General features: G+C 44.3%; 1 protein-coding gene and 1 pseudogene across 7 annotated transcripts in view; both read left to right on the top strand.

The window, feature by feature from the left end:
* Nucleotides 1–16,203, top strand: part of POFUT3 (protein O-fucosyltransferase 3) — a 288,699-nt gene that overhangs the window by 36,757 nt on the left and 235,739 nt on the right. The gene's annotated exons all lie outside the window — the stretch shown is intronic.
* Nucleotides 5,648–14,260, top strand: LOC101051971 (RNA-binding protein 4 pseudogene; annotated as a pseudogene).

Below are 16,203 nucleotides of genomic sequence, written 5' to 3' on the forward strand. Positions count from 1 at the left end.
ATGAAGTTTAAGGTGTTTTTTTCCAGTTCTGTGAAGAAGGTCATTGGTAGCTTGATGGGAATAGCGTTGAATCTGTAAATTACTTTGGGCAGTATGGCCATTTTCACGATGTTGATTCTTCCTAACCATGAACATGGAATGTTTCTCCATCTGTTTGTATCCTCTCTTATTTCGTTGAGCAATGGCTTGTAGTTCTCCTTGAAGAGGTCCTTTACATCCCTTGTTAGTTGTATTCCTAGGTACTTTATTCTCTTTGTAGCAATTGTGAATGGCAGTTCGTTCTTGATTTGGCTCTCTTGAAGTCTATTACTGGTGTACAGGAATGCTTGTGATTTTTGCACGTTGATTTTGTATCCTGAGACTTTGCTGAAGTTGTTTATCAGTTTCAGGAGATTTTGGGCTGAGATGATGGGGTCTTCCAGATATACAATCATGTCATCTGCAAATAGAGACAATTTGATTTCCTCCTTTCCAATTTGGATACCCTTTATTTCTTTTTCTTGCCTGATTGCTCTGGCTAGAACTTCCAGTACTATATTGAATAGGAGTGGTGAGAGAGGGCACCCTTGTCTAGTGCCAGATTTCAAAGGGAATGCTTCCAGTTTTTGCCCATTCAGTATGATATTGGCTGTTGGTTTGTCGTAAATAGCTTTTATTGTTTTGAGATACGTTCCGTCAATACCTAGTTTATTGAGGGTTTTTAGCATAAAGCGTTGTTGAATTTTGTCAAAAGCCTTCTCTGCATCAATTGAGATAATCATGTGGTTTTTGTCTTTGGTTCTGTTTATGTGGTGAATTACGTTTATGGACTTGTGTATGTTGAACCAGCCTTGCATCCCCGGGATGAATCCTACTTGATCATGGTGGATGAGCTTTTTGATATGCTGTTGCAATCGGTTTGCCAGTATTTTATTGAAGATTTTTGCATCTATGTTCATCATGGATATTGGCCTGAAATTTTCTTTTCTTGTTGAGTTTCTGCCGGGTTTTGGTATCAGGATGATGTTTGTCTCGTTAAATGATTTGGGAAGGATTCCCTCTTTTTGGATTGTCTGGAATAGTTTCAGAAGGAATGGTATCAGCTCCTCCTTGTATGTCTGGTAGAATTCAGCTGTGAACCCATCTGGACCTGGGCTTTTTTTGGGTGGTAGGCTCTTTATTGCCGCCTCGACTTCAGACCATGTTATTGGTCTATTCAGGGTTTCGGCTTCTTCCAGGTTTAGGCTTGGGAGGATGCAGGTGTCCAGGAATTTATCCATTTCTTCCAGGTTTACTAGTTTATGTGCATAGAGTTGTTTGTAATAATCTCTGATGATGGTTTGGATTTCTGTGGAATCTGTGGTGATATCCCCTTTATCGTTTTTTATTGCATCAATTTGGTTATTCTCTCTTTTCTTTTTTATTAATCTGGCTAGTGGTCTATTTTGTTGATCTTTTCAAAAAACCAGCTCCTGGATTTATTGATTTTTTGAAGAGTTTTTTGTGTCTCTATTTCCTTCAGTTCTGCTCTGATCTTAGTTATTTCCTGTCTTCTGCTAGGTTTTGAGTTTTTTTGATCTTGCTCCTCTAGCTCTTTCAATTTTGATGATAGGGTGTCAATTTTAGATCTCTCCTTTCTTCTCATGTGGGCACTCATTGCTATATATTTTCCTCTAGAGACTGCTTTAAATGTGTCCCAGAGATTCTGGTATGTTGTGTCTTCGTTCTCATTGGTTTCGAAGAACATCTTTATTTCTGCCTTCATTTCATTGTTTATCCAGTCAACATTCAAGAGCAAGTTGTTCAGTTTCCGTGAAGCTGTGCGGTTCTGAGTTAGTTTCTGCATTCTGAGTTCTAACTCGATTGCACTGTGGTCTGAGAGACTGTTTGTTATGATTTCTGTTCTTTTGCATTTGAGGAGTGATTTATTGCCAATTATGTGGTCAATTTTAGAGTAGGTGTGATGTGGTGCTGAGAAGAATGTATATTCTGTGGATTTGGGGTGGAGAGTTCTGTAAATGTCTATTAGGTTTGCTTGTTCCAGGTCTGTATTCAGGTCCTGGATATCCTTGTTGATTTTCTGTCTGGATGATCTGTCTAATATTGACAATGGGGTGTTAAAGTCTCCCACTATTATTGTGTGGGAGTCTAAGTCTCTTTGTAAGTCATTAAGAACTTGCCTTATGTATCTGGGTGCTCCTGTATTGGGTGCGTATATATTTAGGATCGTTAGCTCTTCTTGTTGCAGTGATCCTTTTACCATTATGTAATGTCCTTCTTTGTCTCTTTTGATCTTTGTTGCTTTAAAGTCTATTTTATCAGAGATGAGAATTGCAACTCCTGCCTTTTTTTGCTCTCCATTTGCTTGGTAGATCTTCCTCCATCCCTTTATTTTGAGCCTTTGTGTATCCTTGCATGTAAGATGGGTTTCCTGGATACAGCACACTGATGGATTTTGGCTTTTTATCCAATTTGCCAGTCTGTGTCTTTTGATTGGGGCATTTAGTCCATTGACATTTAGGGATAGTATTGTTATGTGTGAATTTGATATTGTCATTTTGATGCTACCTGGCTGTTTTGTTGGTTAGTTGATGCAGATTCTTGATTGTGTTGATGCTCTTTTACCATTTGGTGTGTTTTTGGAGTGGCTGGTACTGGTTGTTCCTTTATATGTGTAGAGCCTCTTTCAGGAGTTCTTGTAGAGCAGGTTTGGTGGTGATGAAATCTCTGAGTGCTTGCTTGTTCACAAAGGATTTTATTTTTCCTTCACTTATGAAGCTTAGTTTGGCTGGGTCTTTGTTCTTTCTTATGCATTGTGTGATACTTAAAGATTAAAGAAAGAGTAAAAGTGACCGAGCCAGATGGGATGGTGTGCTCCTATAATTCTGACTGCTTGGGAGGTTAAGGTGGGAGGGTCACTTGGACCCAGGAGTTCAAGACCAGCCTGAGCAACATAGAACCCCATCTCAAAAAAAAAAAAAAAAAAAAGAAAGTGCTTGAAAATCTGGTAGCCGTTTTTTGGTTGAGAAGTGGCAGGTGAGGCTCTGCATGGTGGCTCATGCCTGTAATCCCAGCACTTTGGAAGTCAAAGGTGGATGGATCATGAGGTCAGGAGTTTGAGACCTGCCTGGCCAACATGGTGAAACCCTGTCTCTACTAAAAAAGTAGAAAAATTAGCCAGGCATGGTGGTGCACGCCTGTAATCCCAGCTACTCAGGAGGCTGAGGCAGGAGAATTGCTTGAATCTGGGAGGCAGAGGTTGCAGTGAACCGAGAGCACTCCTCTGCACTGCAGCCTGGGTGACAGAGCAAGACTCCATCTCAAAAAAAAAGAAATGACAGGTGCCCAAAGCCAAGCACTTCCCTCTGGCTGGCATTGGGAGGCAGAGCACAGATTTCGCTACTGTAGCTACAGCAGTTGGGGCCGATGGAAATGATGGCTTCCATCCAGGTCTAGACAGATCCTCTGAGCCCCAGAAATTCTCTGAGATGTGCTGGCAGCTCCGTTCTGCAGCGCAGACAACTCTCTCATAGGCATGCAGAATAAAACCATGTAGCTTTAATTGTTGTGTTTTTCTTTGCTCTCAAAAATTAAAACAAGGCTGGGTGCAGTGGCTCATGCCTGTAATCCCAGCCCTTTGGGAGGCTGAGGAGGGCAGATTGGTTGAGCTCACGAGTTTGAGGCCAGCCTGGGCAACATATGGAGACTCCATCACTACAAAAAATACAATTAGCCTGGTGTGGTGGTGCACGCTTGTAGTCCTGGCTATTCCAGAGGCTGAGGTGGGAGGATCGCCTGATTCTGGGAGGCAGAGGTTGCAGTGAACCAAGACTGTACCACTGCACTCCAGCCTGGGCAATAGAGCCAGATCTTGTCTTAAAAAAACAAAACAGAAAACAATTTAAAAAACAACTTAAACCTGCTTGTTTTTGTTTTTGTTTTTGAGATGGAGTCTCACTGCCCAGACTGGAGTGCAGTGGTGTGATCTTGGCTCACTGCAACCTCTGCTTCCCGGGTTCAAGTGATTCTCCTGCCTCAGCCTCCTGAGTAGCTGGGATTACAGGTGTGCACCACCATGACTGGCTGATTTTTGTATTTTTAGTAGAGATGGGGTTTCACCATGTTGGGCAGGCTGGTCTCGAACTCCTCACCTCAAGTGATCAACCCACCTTGGCCTCCCGAAGTACTGGGATTACAGGTGTGAGCCACTGTGTCCTGCCAGAACCATTTATTTATCTTTCATTTTATAAATTTTATGATTGTAGTTTGATCCACTTTATCTAGATTTTTCTAGGACACAGATTCGAGTCCCCTGGCCTTTGAGGAATGTGGGTGCCAATGAGTCACTTGCTCCCTGTTGTGAACCAGTGTCTGTCTCTCAACCAGCTTTGTGTTATATACTTGTTGCATATGCTGGAACTCCCTTGAAATATTAAAAATTTTGTTTACTAGCATAAAAGACCCCTCAGAAGGCAGTCAACTGCATGTACTGATAATGGAAATGAAGACAAAAGTCAAGTGTTTTAAAACAGCAGTTATTAGGCAGAAGATAGCAATTTAAATAGATTAAATTGTAGTCATTAGACTAGCTTAATGGTTTGCATCTGTGTGAAATGGTTCACGTGACTCCATTTTTTTTTTTAAACAATTGTACGCTATCATAGTTGTGATTTGAGATAATTTGAGGGTGCCTCAGGATGTATCTGTTGCTACTGTTAGGGTCTGTTCTTTATTCATTTATACAACTGGCATCTAAAAACCTATTATGGGTTAGGTGTGGGGGGCTTATAGAGGCAAACCAAACAGACTCTGCCTTCATGGTGCTTATGAGATATGTACACAGCATGCCACCAGATAGGGATGAGTATTTTGACTTAAATAATTTAATTAATTAATTTTCTGAGGCAGGGTCTTGCTCTGTTGCCCAGACTGGAGTGCTGTGGCATGATCATAGCTCACTGCAGCCTGGACCTTCCAGCCTCAAGCAATCCTCCCGCCTCAGCCTCCTTCATAGCTAGGACTACAGGTGCTTGCTGCCATGCGTGGCTAATTTTCAATTATTCACAGAGACAGGGTCTCAGTATGTTACCCAGGCTGGTTTTGAACTACTGAGCTTAAGTGATCCTCCTGCCTCAGCCTCTCAAAGTGCTGGGATTACAGGTATGAGCCACCAGGTTTTGTCGCATTTTGATTTTAGACAGAGAGATCAGGGAGGCCTCTCTGAGGACGTAACATTTGAGATGAAGCCTTGAAGAGGAAGCTGTTTGAAGGTGGAAGGAAGAGAAAGGAGGCAGCATGAGATGAGATTTGAATGGGAACCAGGAGCCAGGCCATCAGGGTTTCATCAGAGAGTGGGAAGTTTGCATATATTTTAAGTGCCATGGGAAAATATCAGGAGGCTTTAAGCAGGGGTGACGTGATCTGATTTTTATTTTGTTTGGTTGTGATGTATGCTTTAAAAAGATCCCTCTGACTTCTCCACGAAGAACAGATTGGGATATGAATGTGGAAGCAAGACCTTCCCTCCCTCCCTCCCTCCTTTCCTTCCTTCCTTCCTCCTTCCCTCCCTCCTTCCCTCCCTCTTTCCCTCCTTTTCTCCTTCCCTCCTTCCCACCCTCCCTCCCTCCCTCCCTCCCTCCCTCCCTCCCTCCCTCCTGTCCTCCCTCCCTTGGTCACCCAGGCTGGAGTGCAGTGGCACGATCTCGGCTCACTGCAACCTCTACCTACTGGGTTCAAGTGAGTCTCTTGCCTCAGCCTCTCAAGTAACTGGGATTACAGGCATGTGCCACCACACACGGCTAATTTTTTAAATTTTTAGTAGACACAGGGTTTCACCATGTTGCCTAGGCTGGTCTCAAACTCCTGACCTGAAGTGATCCACCTGCCGTGGCCTCCCAAAGTGTTGGGATTACAGGTGTGAGCCACCACTCACAACTGCAAGACAGTTTCTATTCAGTAACTGCAAATACTGATGCCCTGGATTAGGTAAGATGCATAGGAGATGGAAATGGTAGCTTTGAGATGTGATTTGAAGATAGAGTCTGTTCTTTTTTTGTGGTTGATATGGCTTAGCTGTGTCTCCACCAAATCTCATCTTGAATTGTGGCTCCCATAATTCCCATATGTTGTGGAAAAGACCGCGTGGGAAATAATTGAATCACAGAAGTGGTTTCCCCAGACTGTTCTCATGGTAGTGAATAAGTCTCATGAGATCTGATGATTTTTTTTTTTTTTTTTTTTTTTTTTTTGAGATGGAGTTTCACTCTTTTGCCCAGGCTGGAGTGCAGTGGCGCAATCTCGGCTCACTGCAACTTCTGCCTTCCGGTTTCAAGTGGTTCTCCTGCCTCAGGCTTCTGAGTAGCTGGGATTATAGGTGCCCGCTACCATGGCTGGCTAATTTTTGTATTTTTAGTAAAGACAGAGTTTTACTTTGTTGGCCAGGCTGGTCTCGAACTCCTGACTTCGTGATTCGCCCACCTCGGCCTCCCAAAGTGCTGGGATTACAGGTGTGAGCCACCGCACCTGGTCCTGTATCTGATGATTTTATAAGGGCTCTCATTCTTTCTTGTCTGCCGCCACGTCAGACATGTCTTTTGGCTTTCACCATGATTGTGAGACCTCCCCAGCCATGTGGACCTCTAAGTCCCATTAAACTCTTTTTCTTTATAAATTACCCAGACTCTGGTATGTCTTTATCAGCAGTGTGAAAATGGGCTAATACAGTATGGGAGAGGAACGGGGTCTTGCTCTGTCATCCAGTCTGGAGTGCAATAGTGCAAAGAATGCTCACTGCAGCCCCAGCCTCCTGGGCTCAAGTAATCCTCCTGCCTCAGCCTCCTGAGTGCGTGGCTGGGACTACAGGCATGCACCACAACACCTGGCTGATTTTTAATTTTTTTTTTGTAGAGACAGGGTCTCCCTATGTTGCCCAGGTTGGTCTTGAACTCAGGTTGGGCTCAAACGATCCTCCTACCTTGGCCTCCCACAGCGCTAGGATTACAGGCCTGAGCCACTGCATCTGGCCAGAATCTGTCTTGCTGATAACTTAATGGTATCTGTTTTCATATATACAGGTGTGTGTGTATATATATAAAAGAAGAGTTAACTGTGCGTATTTATTTAGCCCCTTGACTTTTGAGACACTGTTCGACCTCACGTTATCAATTTAACACAACTGTGATGCATAAAAAACCTAAATGCAGTTATTCATTCCCTTCCTGATGGGTATAAAAACGTCAGTAAATTATTGATCACAAAGTATTTTGCTTCCACAGGCATATAAATATTTAATCCTTATGGTAATTGACATCTACATATTTTATCTTCCTGAGGACAGGCATCTAAATTAGACATCCACATCATTGATAACTATATATTTCAATTGCATTTGAGGACCAGTGAAACAATTTAAGTGTGCAATTGGTGGGCAGTCATGTAATTCACAGCCCAAAACTTTATATCTAAAAATGTAAATACAAATTCCTCAGACTCCTTTTTTTTTTGAGATGGAATCTTGCTCTGTCACCCAGACTGGAGTGCAGTGGTACCATCTTGGCTCACTGCAACCTCCGCCTCCTAGGTTCAAGTGATTCTCTTGCCTCAGCCTCCCAAGTAGCTGGGACTACAGGCATGCGCCACCATGCCCAGCTAATTTTTGTATTTTTAGTAGAGATGGGGTTTCACACTGTTGGCCAGGCCGGTCTTAAACTCCTGACCTCAGGTGATCCGCCTGCCTCAGCCTCCCACAGTGCTGGGATTACAGGTGTGAACCACTGTGCCCTGCCTTCGGATTCCTTTGTAAACTGATAAGCCATTTAATCAGTAAATCTAGGAGAAGAATATCCAGGGGCATTTATATATATATGTTTTTTCTTTAGTAAGAATATCTTGAAAGCTGGCAGTCTGCTATGTTTTTTGTTATTTTAACTGAGCCTCTACTCTGTGACTGATGCTTCAGCTCTCTCTGTCTTAGCCAGGGCGGTTCAAGCTTCATTGTGGGTACAGTGCTAGGGAAGCAAGAGTGAGGGGGAGTGATGCTGGAAAGGAAGAAAAAGACATGAAATGCACTTGCTTGTTCATCATAGCACTGTTCATAAGAGCAAAGACGTGGAATCAATCCAGGTGCCTATCCGTGGCGGATTGGATAAAGAAAATGTGGTATATATACCATAGAATACTATACAGCCATAAAAAGTAACAAGATCATGTCCTCTGCAGCAACATGAATTTAGCTGCAGCTGGAGCCCATTATCCTAAGCGAATTAGAATTAATGCACAGATACTGCATGTTCTCTCTTATAAGTGGGAACTCCACATGGGGTAGCAGGGACATAAAGATGGCAACAGTAGACACTGGGGACCACTAGAGGGGAAAAGGAGGAGGCGGGGAAAAGATTGAAAAACTGTTGGATTCTATGCTCAGTACCTAGGTAATGAGAACATTCATACCCTAAACTTCAGCATCACGTACATGTACCTCCTGAATCTAAAAGTTGAAAAAAATTGGCTGTAATTTTAGCATTTTGCCAGAAGCATCAGCACTGCGAGGAGGAGGCCCTGCCAATTTCTGTGTGGGCTGTTGTCAGGATGGTAAAGCTGTTCATCAGAAACCTGCCCCGGGAGTCACAGAGCTCATTCTTCAAGCAGTATGGGAAGGTGCTGGAATGTGACATCATTAAGGATTATGGCTTTGCCGGGCACAGTGGCTCACGCCTGTAATTCCAGCACTTTGGGAGGCCGAGGTGGGTGGATCACGAGGTCAGGAGTTCGAGACCAGCCTGACTAACATGGTAAAACCCTGTCTCTACTAAAAATACAAAAGTTAGTCAGGTGTGGTGGCGGGCGTCTGTAATCCCAGCTACTCAGGAGACTGAGGCAGGAGACTCTCTTTAACTCGGGAGGAGTTGCAGTGAGCTGAGATTGCATCATTGCACTCCAGCCTTGGTGACAGAGCAAGACACCATCTCAAAAAAAAAAAAAAAAAAAAAAAAAAAAAAAAAAAAGAATTACGGCTTTGTGCACATAGAAGACAGCAGAAGAGGCCATACGCAACCTGCACCATTGCAAGCTTCATGGAGTGCACATCAACATTGAAGCCAGCGAGAATAACAGCAAAACCTCAACCAAGTTGCATGTGGGCAGCATCAGTCCCACCTGCACCAAGAAGGAGCTTCGAACCCAGTTTGAGGAGTGTGGTCTGGTCGTCGAATGTGACATCATGAAAGATTATGCCTTCGTACACATGGAGCGGGCAGAGGATGCAGCGGAGGCCATCAGGGGCCTCGATAACACAGAGTTTTCAGGTGGGATGTGTATGGGCTGAAATTCCGAGCTGCAGTTGTGCATGAGAATACACCCTTCGTGGTACCCAGTCTCCGGGATGTTCTCGGCTCTGTGCATTCAGTCCCTCAGGAACCGTGGACCTTAATTTACCGTACTAAGTTCAGACTTTCTCTTTCTTTCCTTTCCTCTCCCGTGCATTTTCCTGTTCTTCTGTCCTTCAGTACTTCTGTAGCTTCCCACTCATGTTCCATTCTCCCAGCAGACCTCATTGTGTGCAGAAACTGCGGTGGGGGCCTGTGCTGTCTCCTCCCCGCCTCCTGCCACTGTTGGATTTGGGATTGATCTTGGTGAGAGTCTCACTGCCCCTGGGTCTCTTTTTGGTCTAAAGGTTAGGCCTACAGAGTTGGGTCACTTTTTTTCTTTCCAGTGAAATAAATAGTTTTTCAACTTAAAAAAAAAAGTTGAAAAATTATATAAAGACAAAATTAGGCTGGGTACAGTGGCTCATGTCTATTATCCCAGCACTTTGGGAGACTGAGGAGGGTAGATCACCTGAGGTCAGGAGTTCAAGACCAGCCTGGCTAACATAGTGAAACCCCATCTCTACTAAAAATACAAAATTTATCTGGGTGTGTTGCATGCCTGTAATCTGAGCTACTTGGGAGTCTGAAGTAGGAGAATCGCTTGAATTTAGGAGACGGAGGTTGCAGTGAGCTGAGATCATGACAGTGCACTCCAGTCTGGATGACAGAGTGAGACTCTGTCTCAAAAAAAAACTGGCCAGGCGCAGTGGCTCATGCTTGTAATCCCAGCACTTTGGGAGGCCAAGGTGGATGGATCATGAGGTCAGGAGTTTGAGACCAGCCTGACCAACATGGTGAAACCTTGTCTCTACTAAAAATACAAAAATTAGCTGGGTGTGGTGGTGCATGCCTGTAGTCCCAGTTACTTGGGAGGCTGAGGCAGAATAATCACTTGAATCCAGGAGGTGGAGGTTGCAGTGAGCCAAGATCGCACCACTGCACTCCAGCCTGGGTAACAAGAGTGAAACTTGTCTCAAAAGGCATGAGCCACTGTGCCAGCTAATTTTTGTATTTTTTGGTAGACACTGGGTCTTACCATATTGACCAGGCTGGTCTTGAACTCCTGGCCTCAAGTGATCCACCTGCCTTGGCCCCCAAAGTGCTGGGATTACAGCTGTGAGCCACCGTGCCTGGAAAACTAGGGTATACTTTTAGCCACATGGGCACAATTTCGTCTTTGAGGGGCACTTAATTATTGGACTCATATGACATCTGGTGATACTGGTAAGTGTCAAAACAAGTAGTCTCTGCTTAGAATGAGATGCTTAGCTGATGCTGAGCAAAAGCATGGATCCAGAAGGGATGACATTGAAATCCTTCTCTACTATCTCCACCCAGCGCACCCAGCCCCAGAATGCACACCCTCCAAGGGTAAGTGTGCATGTTGCCATAAAACCATAAAACTATTGAGGCTGAAGGGCCGCTGGGGTCATCTGAGTTAGTTGTCTGCCCAGAATACACATGTTGCTAGTTTTCTCTAAAACGATGTCTTTAAATTTCCTCTATGATCAATAACTGTAAAACCCCTGGTTTTTGACACATGATTGACCTGGGTGGTCCATATTCCCTTTCTTCTCAAGGTAACTAAACACTAGTTTTTATTTTCATACATGATGTTCAGCAGTTTGCAACCTTCCTAGTAAAATTGTCCCAAAGTTGGAAGCAAAGGCAAACGATCACATTCTAAATTCCCGGGTTTCCCACTTTCAACCTCTAAATTTGGTTTTCCAAGCAGCCCCTGGTTAAGTCACCAAAAGACTGAGAGGAGTTGAAGGCATAAAGACAAAAGGAGCATATTTGATTTTGGGGGCAACCAAGTTCCTTTGGGTTTTGCTCAACCTGTAACATTGATCTCCCCGCCAGGGCTCTGTCTTTCAAGGGTAATAGTGGCATTTGCCAACAGGACACCATCGTGCTCATACAAGTCATAGATTTTCTCAGTCACAGCCTGGGTGTGAAATGGGGGTTGGTAATGGCATTAGTGGAGTAGAGGGTGGTGAGTTTTAGCACATGGGAAAGTTTGCTGGGCTTACATGTAAACTGGCATCTTTTTTTTTTTTTTTTTTGAGACAGTGTCTTACTCTGTTATCTAGGCTGGAGTGCAGCGGTGCAATCTTGGCTCACTGCAACCTCTGTCTCCTGAGTTCAAGCGATTCTTTTGTTTCACTCCCACGTGCCCGCCACCATGCCCAGCTAATTTTTGTATTTTTAGTAGAGGTGGGGTTTTACCATGTTGGCCAGCTGACTTCAAACTCCTGGCCTCAAGTGATCCACCTGCTTCAGCCTCCCAAAGTGCTGGGATTACAGGCATGAGTTGCCACGGCTGATCCTTTTTTTTTTTTTCATTGAAGATCAAGTGTTTCTCCTCATCGTTGGTTGCGTGCAGCTGTACCTCCTGTGCCTTTTCTTGCTCAGCATTTTGTCACTGTCTCTTCCTCCCTCTCTCCTTCTGCCCCTCGCCCTTAATTGTTTCATGCATTTCTGCTACGAATTTTAGCAAGTACATATCTTTTTTTAGTAACACTCTAGCATGCTCTATGTTATACTATATTATTCCTCAGAAGAAAGAAGCCAAACTGATTTACATTAGTCAAACGATTATTAAATATCAGGTTGACAGAAAGAACTTCTGTCTTTATGAACAATGGCAGGTCTAATTTTATACATTTCCATACTTTGGAGAGATAATAGTGACTTGTTTTTGGCAGGGAGCAGGGTGACGTGAGGCATGTCGTAACTCTCTACCCTGAATTGCTTGAGAAACTAGAGTAATGGAAAAACCTTGGGTCTGAGAGTGCTGGTCTGAACCCATGAAATCAGACAAGTTGTATACTTCCAAAGTACAACGGTGAGACAGGTGTTGGATAGGCATTCCCGTGCCACAAGGGAGAAATATGCAAGAAAGGGGTAACAGGGCTCAAGAAAGTCTAAGACCCAACAAGGCAAACAAGATTCAGTCTTCAGGCTTGAGAATCATCTTCTTTGACTTCATGTCTTGCCTTCTGGACACACTGGGATGGGAATTGGACCCCAAAGGTCTTGTGTGGCCCTGCCCCTATAGTTTAGCTGAATGTAGCCCACGTGACAGCTCTCAGGTGTCTGTGGCTCCCTGAGGCTGGTGTTGCATACTGGATTTACAATTCTGAGGTCTCAGGGTGACCCTGCCTTCGTGGTTCCCCGAATCATTGTCTTACTGGGGACTCTCTGCAGTGCCTCTGCCCCTGTGGCAGTTCTCTTCCTGGTCCACAAGGCTCTCCAAGGAATCCTTTGAAATCTAGCTGGAGGTAGCTCTTCCTTCACAGCTTTTGCAATCTATATGTACATGCAGAGTTGGAATCATGCAGGTGTCACCAAAATTTGCCACTTACACCTTCTGGAAGGGCTGCCTGAGCTAGATCTGGGCCACTGGAGCCATAGCTAGGGTAGCCAAGAGACACCGCACCAGAATGCAGGGAGCAGAAACTCCAAGTGAGTCTGGGCAGCAAGGCCGCAGTAAATATTGGGCCGAATTCATTTCCACCACTTGTTAGATCTCTGACACTGGCATCGTTACTTAATATCTTTAAACTTCCTTTTTTATTTGTAAAACGAAAATAGAAAAGCAGTTTCTTTAGGGTTTTTGTAAGGTTTGAGTATAATTCGTGTTAAAGTCCACAAGATACTGCCTGGGGCAGGGTGGATGGCCAGTAAGTTGTATCCTGTGACTTAGCATCCTGCTCTTGTTCAGATGAGCTGCCGTACAGCGCTAAAGAGCCGTGGCAATAGGATTATAATATTGTCTTAGCCTGTTTTGTGCTGCTGTAACAGAATACTGGAGACTGGGTAATTAATATGCAACCAATTTATTGGCTCACGGTTCTGGGGGCTGGGAAGTCTAAGATAGAAGGATCAGCACTAAGAGCCAAAAGAGTGAGCGAGCAAGAGGTTGGACTCATAGCCTCAAGCCCTTTTATCATCAGCCTTAATCCATTCAGAATGTTAGATATAGTGAACCCGAAGTTTCTATTCAACTAATCAGTATGTCTATATGTTCAGCTCTCTTAGTCTCTAATCCTCTATTTTCAAGTTTAACCTCCTTGTAGTTTCAGTAAACAGCCTTTACCACCAGTTCTAATCAGTAGTTCACATCTGTTCCCCCAATCCCCTGCCCCATCCTGACTCATCCCAGTCACCTGCTGTGGTCACCTGCTTTGACCCCTGCTTACCTGCTCTGACCTGCCTGTAACCATCCTTCCCGCCAAACTACCCATCCTGCCACTCTGGCTCGTACCCCTCCTCCCTTTAAAATAGCCAATCGGAATTAGACTAGACTGTGCCACCTAACCCTAGCCAAGCGGGGAATGGCAGCAGTAGGGGTGACCTCCGTCAGGCATAAGTCCCCTTCCCCTCCTTGTCCAGGTGTGCACTCGCCATTGTTCCATCTGTGAGCCACACGCTTCTATAGAAGTAAATTGCCTCGCTGAGGACATTTATATTCCAGTGCTACTTCGTTTTTGGCATCGAAAATTCTATTTATAACAAGAGGGTGGAGCCCTCGTGACCTAACCGCTCTCATCAGCCATACCCCACAACACTGTTGTTTTGGGGATTAAGTTTCCAACACTTGCTTTTTGGGAGACACATTCCAACCATAGCAAATATATTTAAAAGCTGCACTAATCAAGATGTTTTTTTTCGGGGGGGGGAATTTTTTTTCTTTTTCTTCTTCTTTTGAATAGGTTACTATCTCCCTTAGTCTAAAGCATCTGTCTTGGGGAGAATAGGATTATTGCAGGAGAAAAGTTTGACATTCATACTCAATTTTGACAATCCTAATAGGGTCTTTCCTATAAAATAATAAGAGCCTTCTAAAGTCAGACTATTCTCTTGAAGGAATTTAAAAAATGTCTTTAGCTCCTCCTTGAACATAATAAGAATGAAGACTGGAATACTCAGGGCGTAGATTTCTCCTGCTGAGAATGTGCTGCTTCCAGCAGTGACAGCTTGGCCAGGAGCCTTGACACTCGGTGGCCAAAGGAAGGGGAGATAGCCCTGTGTCTTTTAGTCTCCGGTGTTGGGAAAAGAACCAGGAGAGAGGAGGAGAAGAGGAAGATAGGTCGGTTTTTATATTTGCTCTTCCCAACACCAAATCCTGCTTTGGGGATAGCTTTTGAAGATGGGACTTTGGAAATATCATGGTAAGTTGAGGAAACCACAAAGACAGGTTTTGAGCTGAACTAGTTATTTGGGTAGATGGACTGGCCAGGCAGTAGGCTTGTGGTCTGCTTGACAAGATTTTGTTTTTGTTTTTGTTTTTGTTTTTTTGAGACAAAATCTCACTCTGTCTTCCAGGCTGGAGTGCAGTGGTGCAGTCTTTGCTCACTGCAGCCTCCACGGTTCAAGCGATTCTCTTGCCTCGGCCTCCCAAGTAGCTGGGATTACAGGCACCCGCCACCACACCCAGCTAAGTTCTGTATTTTTAGTAGAGACAGGCTTTTGCCATGTTGGCCAGGATGGCCTTGAACTCCAAACCTCAGATGATTCACCTGCCTTGACCTCCCAAAATGCTGGGATTATAGATGTGAGCCACCATGCCTGGCCAAGCTCTGTGTGTGTGTGTGTGTGTGTGTGTGTGTTTGAGACAGAGTCTTGCTTTGTCGCCCAGGCTGGAGTGCACTGGTACAATCTTGGCTCACTGCAACCTCCATTTCCTGGGTTGAAACAATTCTGCTGTCTCAGCCTCCCAAGTAGTTAGGATCACAGACATCTGCCACCACGCCCAGCTAATTTTTTTGTGTTTTTAGTAGAGATGAGGTTTTATCATGTTGGCCAGGCTGGTTTCGAACTCCTGACCTCAAATGATCCGCCCCCATCGGCCTCTCAAAATGCGTGAGCCACTGCGCCCGGCCAGCTTTTGGTTTTAAAATTATTTTTCTTTGTAATTACTGGTTATAGCAAGATAATTTTTTTTTTTAAAGGACACAAGATCTCCTATGTTGTCCAGGCTGTTCTTGATCCTCCCATCTCAGCCTTTCAAGTAATATTGAGATACTTACTAAATATAAATGATTTCCCTTATATTACAGATAGGGCATCCTTCCATTTCAGCCTTAAGTACCAGCTCCAAGAAGACTTATTTGACCTGATAGATTCCATATTATAGGCTCTCATAGTACTCATTTAAAAAATTTTTAAATTTTTATATTTTAAGAGACTGGGCCTTGTTCTGTTGCCCAGGCCAGAGTGCAGTGGTGTGATTGTAGCTCACTGCAATCTCGAACTCCTGGGCTCAAGCAGTCCTCCTGCTGCAGCTTCCCAGTTAGCTAGGACTACAGGTGTGCACCACCATGCCCTAATCAAAAAACAACTTTTGTAGGCGTTGGGTCTCACTGTATTGCCCAGGCTGGTCTTGAACTTGTGACCTCCAGCCATCCTCCCTTCTGGGCCTCCCAAAATGCTGGGATTATAGGCGTGAGCCGCCGCCCGGCCTCAGCATTTCATCACACTTTTGAGTTCTGGTACTATAGTTACTAATATGATTGTTTGTTTATGCCTGCCTTTTTCACTGTACTGTAAGCTCTGTGAGAACAAGGCATTTTCTGATTTTGCTCATTTTGCTCACTGTTGAGTCTCTTAATATCTAGCACGGTGCCTGGCTCCGACCTCAGTAAGTGCTGTGCGTTTCTGAACCGTGGGAAAAGAAGTGACTTGTTCCATTTGGCGACAAGAGGGGGCAGCAGAGAGCTGCCAGAGTAGAGGCCTCTGGTTTGTCTTTTGGGTTAGCAAATCCAGTTTGTTAGGCTGTTTAATCAGGAGTGGAGGAGAGGGTGCAATGTCGAAGGGGGAACCAAGACACAAAAGAAGGAGGATTATCTGGAAG

This window comes from Saimiri boliviensis, chromosome 13, assembly GCF_048565385.1.
Source record: "Saimiri boliviensis isolate mSaiBol1 chromosome 13, mSaiBol1.pri, whole genome shotgun sequence".
Classification (NCBI taxonomy): Eukaryota; Metazoa; Chordata; class Mammalia; order Primates; family Cebidae; genus Saimiri; species Saimiri boliviensis.